At 44.4% G+C, this 5,532-nt stretch overlaps 1 pseudogene; it reads right to left on the bottom strand.

The window, feature by feature from the left end:
- Positions 1 to 1,298: 1,298 nt before the first annotated feature.
- LOC130706849 (E3 ubiquitin-protein ligase makorin-1-like) lies at positions 1,299 to 2,726 on the bottom strand (annotated as a pseudogene).
- Between the last annotated feature and the right edge of the window lie 2,806 nt (positions 2,727 to 5,532).

Raw genomic sequence — 5,532 nt, 5'->3', positions numbered from 1 at the left:
GCAAATTTATATTTTCTGATCAAGGAATTCTTCTAAGAATTTAACTTTAGCTTACCTCGTGGATTACCACCCCATCCGTCCCCTTTTAGTGGAAAAACATGACTTACTACTGCAAACCAATTACTCCGCTACAGGAAACACCTTAGAAAATAGTTTTCAATCACACCTGTCTAGCTGCAAAGCTCAGGGATGGAATGAGGCAAATACCCACACAAACGGACCCAACAACCCGACAACAAAACCCCTCAAATGAGGACAAAGGTTTGTCAAAAAGTGCCTGGACTAGAAAGTCTAGGAGATCATAAAACATTAAATACAACTGTGTAACTGAGACCCAGTTTGTGTTAATACATGAGATAACCAGATAGTTGAACCTCTATGGCTAAGCCCATTTCCCTATTTATATAGACAGAGCTTGCCCTGCTCTATTAACAGCTACCAATATACTGCTTTGTCCTTTAAGATCTATTTGCCACACGAGGCTGAAACCACTAAACTTGAGTTTTTCCACTAAGGCTACAGACACTGCATCTATGCAGGGATGAGAAGCTTGTTACACACTCCCACGTACCAAGTCTATCAGCCCTTGGGAGTCAACTTCCAACTCTGCATTTATTTTATTCCGCTATATCTTTATATGTGTTCTTTCACAATTTTCCTATCAGGCTAAACACAGCAAAAATCTCAACACAGTCGCACCTGGTTCTGGTTACCCAGCAGTAGTACTTGTGTGCAATTAAACAAGAGATGAAAACCACAGAACGAGTGCACAGGGTGGGGATTCCAGGGCAGGGAACAGATATAAAAACACAGATGTGCAGAATTCACCAGAAACCTCAAGCATCCGCCTAAGTCTATAGCAGAAGGCTACATGCCACAGTTCAGATCCTTCACCTAACACCCCAATTCTTGGACCCAAAAGCGGGGCCAATGCTGTTACTTTTGAACCTGGGGTCCTCAAAAATGAGTACTGGAAATCCAGAAATGCTCCCCTTGAACTGTGTGAATCTGGCTGAAAACAGATGACGCAGCAAACCTACACTCTGTCTGACCCTTAAATTCATGTTACAAGAAAACTAACTTTAAGATTCATTTTTGTAACTTTTTTAAACAGAGAAAACAACATACTCCTTGGGGAAAGGTGAGGGATTGAGAAGACAGGCCCTGGGTAAAAATTATTACGACAGCACCTGGAGTTGAGAGGCCTGCCTAGAAGAGAACCACGGGCACTGCTGCCACCAGCGGGGAGGGCTGCCGTCTGAGGCTCAGCAGACCAGTTCACACGCCCAGCAAAGCTGCTATAGATCCAAGTCATAAAAATCTTCCAGCTCATCGTGAAACAAGTCCCACTCGTCTTCAGAGTCTGTCAGGTCGTCGTCCCCACCTGCAGCCAAAAGCACAAGCAACATCTCGCCCAGCTCAAAGGTGACAACCTCTTCTTCGTCGTTGTCAAAGGGGTTGCCGTTCTCTCTTTCCTCAATGAGCTCCCAGAAGTGGTTCCTTCGTTGGGCCCGGTATGTGCTTGATGTTCCCACTGTCTGTCTCTGTGGCTCCTCTCTACGGCATCAGGGTACGCATGCTTGTAAACGCAGTTCCCTCCAAATGGGCAGCTCCTACGTCCTTCGTCAAAATACCTGCACGCCTTGTTGCTCATTGCCTCCTTGTATTTCTGAATGAGTTTCTGCTTCTCTTCTTTCTCCTCCACCCAGTACTCACTTGGAATGACAATGTTAGATGTGATCCGGCATTCTGGGCAGTACTTTATGATCTTGCTCTCAGATTGCTTAGCACTCCTCCACTTGCGAATACACTTGAGACAGTAGGTGTGGTTGCAGTTGGAGAGGATTCCGAAGCGGCGCTCGCGGGGGTTGGCTTTCTCATAGACCACCTCCGTGCAGATCCCACACACCATGTCCTTGCTGTGCTGCACAGCAAACGAGAGCTCCATGTCCTTCTCATGGGCCTCGATGCAAGATTTTATATGTTGTGATCTTTGGGCAGCATCCACTGGATGGAAGACCTACAGCCCACACATATCACACGTGTCTCCATGGAGATACACACAGTTCTCCCCATATCGGCACTCTCCCACTGCAGCATAGGGGCAGATCTGCTTCTTTGTTTCCACTGCAATTTGCTCCTTCTCTGATTCTTCCTTGGTCACTGAGCCCTGCAGGGGTGCTTCAGTGGAGGAAGGGGCAGTACGGCCACAGTAGGGCTGCCCAGGAACAAACTCAATGGCGTTCACCCAGTCTTCTGAACCCGCTCCTACAGTTGAAAAGTTTGAATTTCTTGACTCAGCTTCGCCCATATGCATTTCACCCATCTGTCCAACTACTGATGAGAGACTTGAGGAAGCAGCAAGGGGTGACTTTGCAGTTAGAGCTGTAGCAGTTGCAATGGCTTGCTGTGTTCATATTTGCAGCGGTCTCCGTAAATACAGTACCCTCGCTGAACATACTTGTACACTACACCATATGGACTGTCAGAGAGGTCACGTGAGTATCGACAGTTATCTCCTTCCTTACAAACCCCATGCATGAAATACCTGCAGGTGACCTGTTTGGTCCAGCCGCCGCCGCTGCCGTCGCTGCCAAATCCCATGCCCCCAGGGATGGGGAGGTGACTGTGGGGATAGGGGTGGGGGAGGCCGCTGCCACCGCCGCCCCTGCCGCTCCTGCTCCTGATGTTGTGGCTGTTGTTCCCGGAGCTGCAGCCTCCGCCATTACTGTTTATCCCACACAGCAGTGGCGCCGGAACTTCCGGGATCACATAATTCCGGTCCGGCTGAGGGGGGAGAAGGTGGCGAGGCGAGGGGTGGGATGGGGAAGGACACTGAGGCGCCCGCTCACTCCCCTCTGCCCCGCGTCGCGTCTCTGAGCGCTCTCGCCGCTTGAACTGCGGGCCGGAGCCCGAGCACCCCCTTCTCATTACTTCTTGTTCGTATTTTTAAGTAAATTTTTATTTGTTATCACAGCAGATTTGATTACAATATTTTGTTTGCTCTAGGTGTGCAAGATGTGGTTCTTTCACACATATACATATATCTATTCTTCTTCGTATCCTTTTCCCATGTAGGTTATGACACAATGTTGAGTAGTCTTCTCTTGGTATTCTATAGGTCTTTGGTGATTCTGTGTTTCACATGTGTTTGTATATCTCTGTTAACCCCAATATCGTAATGTATCCAATCCTCACACCTTTCCATTTGGTGAACCATAAGTTTGCTTAATGAATCTGTGATTGCCTTTCTCTGTGGAAATATCTTCATTGGTATCAATTTTTTGGTAACACCTACAAGCGATAGGATAGGATATGTGTCTTTCGCTTTCTCACTTACTACAAGTTGCGTGATTACTTCTAGACTCATCTATGGTGCTGCAAATGGCATTGTTTCATTTTTTCGCTAGCTAATATTCCATCTCTACATGTAGCAGTTCTTCTTTGTCCCCCCATCTGTTGGTGGACTTTTTGGTTACTTCCATATCTTGGCTATTGTAATACTGTGCAGTGCAGTTTTGCCTGCCTGTGTCTTTCCAGTTCTGTCTTCAGAGGTTATAGGTCCAGGAAGGGGCCTGCTGGATCATATGGTAGCTCAATATTTCCCTTTTAAAGGCACTTCCATTCAGTTCTCATTAGTGGCTCTTTCCAAGTTATGTCCCTCTTAAAGTTGAGCGTATGCATTTCTCCACAACACCTTCAGCATTTATTGTTTATAGTTTTCTTGCTGATGGTTATTCTGACTGGTTTGAGATAATACTGCTTCGTGGTTGAATTTGCATGTGTCTCATAATCCGTTGAAATTGAGCTTTAAGGCACGTGCTTTGATTTTTCAATCTGTGATTACAGCTTAGTTCTTCAAAGTGTTTTCTTAAAGTATGTGTCACATTTTGAAATGCTTTGGCCATTTACCTCCCTCTAAACATTTTGAGGGCAGGTTTCATTTACAGCCCTGCCGTACTTGTTCATATGAAGTGAGCATTAGCACAGGTTTTAAAGCTGCTTTTGCAGGTAACGGCCAGAGGACGGCAGCCTTTCTACGTTCCCCACTCTGGTAACTAGGGAAACAGCCCTCCCGGCCAGTGGTGTTCCTCGGTTATAAATTAGAGTGGAATGTGCCCGGATAAACCCACAACAGCAGATGTCTCCTTACTTTTGTTTGTTTTTTAAATTTAATTAATATTTTTTATTGGAGTAATATTCCATTGTGTACATAGACCACTTCTTCTTGGTGCATTCCTGTATTGATGGGTATTTTCGTTGCTTCCAAGTGTTGGCTATGGTAAATATTGCTGGAGTGCAGGATTGCCAGCCTGTGACTTTTTGATTCTCATTTCTCAGGGGTTACGCCCAGCACTGGGTGTGAATGATTGACTTGTAGCTCAATGTTCAAAGCACCTCCATTGTGTTTTCATTAGTGGCTCTTACCACGTCCCCCATAGAAGAGAGGGTAAGCATCTCTCCACAATCATTTCAGCATTTGTTGTTTGCAGCATTTTTGCTAATGGCCATTCTGACGGCTGTGAGCTGATCGGTTTTTGTAATTTGGGTTTGCATGTCTTTAAAAATTCCTAAAATTCATCATTTTTCCTCGCCTTTTTGTTTTCTGTTAAAAAAAATGTGAGTACAATATACCTCTTGAAATTGTCATCTTGAAAGGTTGCCCTCTTTTGAAATTTTGGTCGATTTTCGACCCCAGGAATTTTTGGAGGGCAGGTGTCATTTAAATAAATGCAAGTTTGGTGAATATTTAGTGACCTTTAGCAATGTGTTTAAAGCTGCTGTTGTGGGAAATGGCCACAAGGAGGCATCATTTCTCCGTTCCCAAATCTGGGTACTAAGGCAGCAGAGCCTTCCAGGAAGTCGTGTTCCTAGGTTTTAAATTAGAATGGAATGTGCCAGGAGAAACCCCCATAAGTTTATGTCTCATTACTTCTTGGTTTTTTTTTTACTTTTTTTAATCTGGGTAAAGATTAGAATATTGTTTGTCCTAGGTGTACAGAATCTGGTTCATTTGTACATTATATATGTCTATTCTTGTACAGATCCTCTTCCCATGTAAAATATTACAGAGTGTTCTGCAGACCTCCCTTGCTATATGGTCGGTCTTTTTGATAAATGTATATAATATGTATTTGTATACGTATAGTAACACTAATCTTAATTTATCCATTCCCCCCACCTTTCCTTTTACATGAGCATAGTTTGTTTTCTAATTCTGTGAGCGTCTTTCTCTGTGGAAATATGTTCATTTGTGTCAGTTATTAGCTAACCCCTGTAAGTGATATCATAGGATATAGGTCTTTTGCTTTCCGACTTACATCATGTTTGGTGATTATCCCCAGGTTCACCTGTGGTGACTCAAAGAGCAGTGTTTCATTGTTTTCCATGGCTAATATTCCATTGGGTACATGAACCACTTCTTCTTTATCCATTCACCTGTTGAAGAACATTTTGGTTGCTTCACTGTCTTGGCTATTGTGAATAAGGCTGCAGTGCAGCTTTTGCAGCCTATGTCTTCTCGATTCTGGT

The sequence above is a fragment of the Balaenoptera acutorostrata genome, unplaced genomic scaffold (assembly GCF_949987535.1).
Source record: "Balaenoptera acutorostrata unplaced genomic scaffold, mBalAcu1.1 scaffold_408, whole genome shotgun sequence".
NCBI classification, from domain to species: Eukaryota; Metazoa; Chordata; class Mammalia; order Artiodactyla; family Balaenopteridae; genus Balaenoptera; species Balaenoptera acutorostrata.
This window is presented reverse-complemented; position numbering and strand designations above follow the sequence as displayed.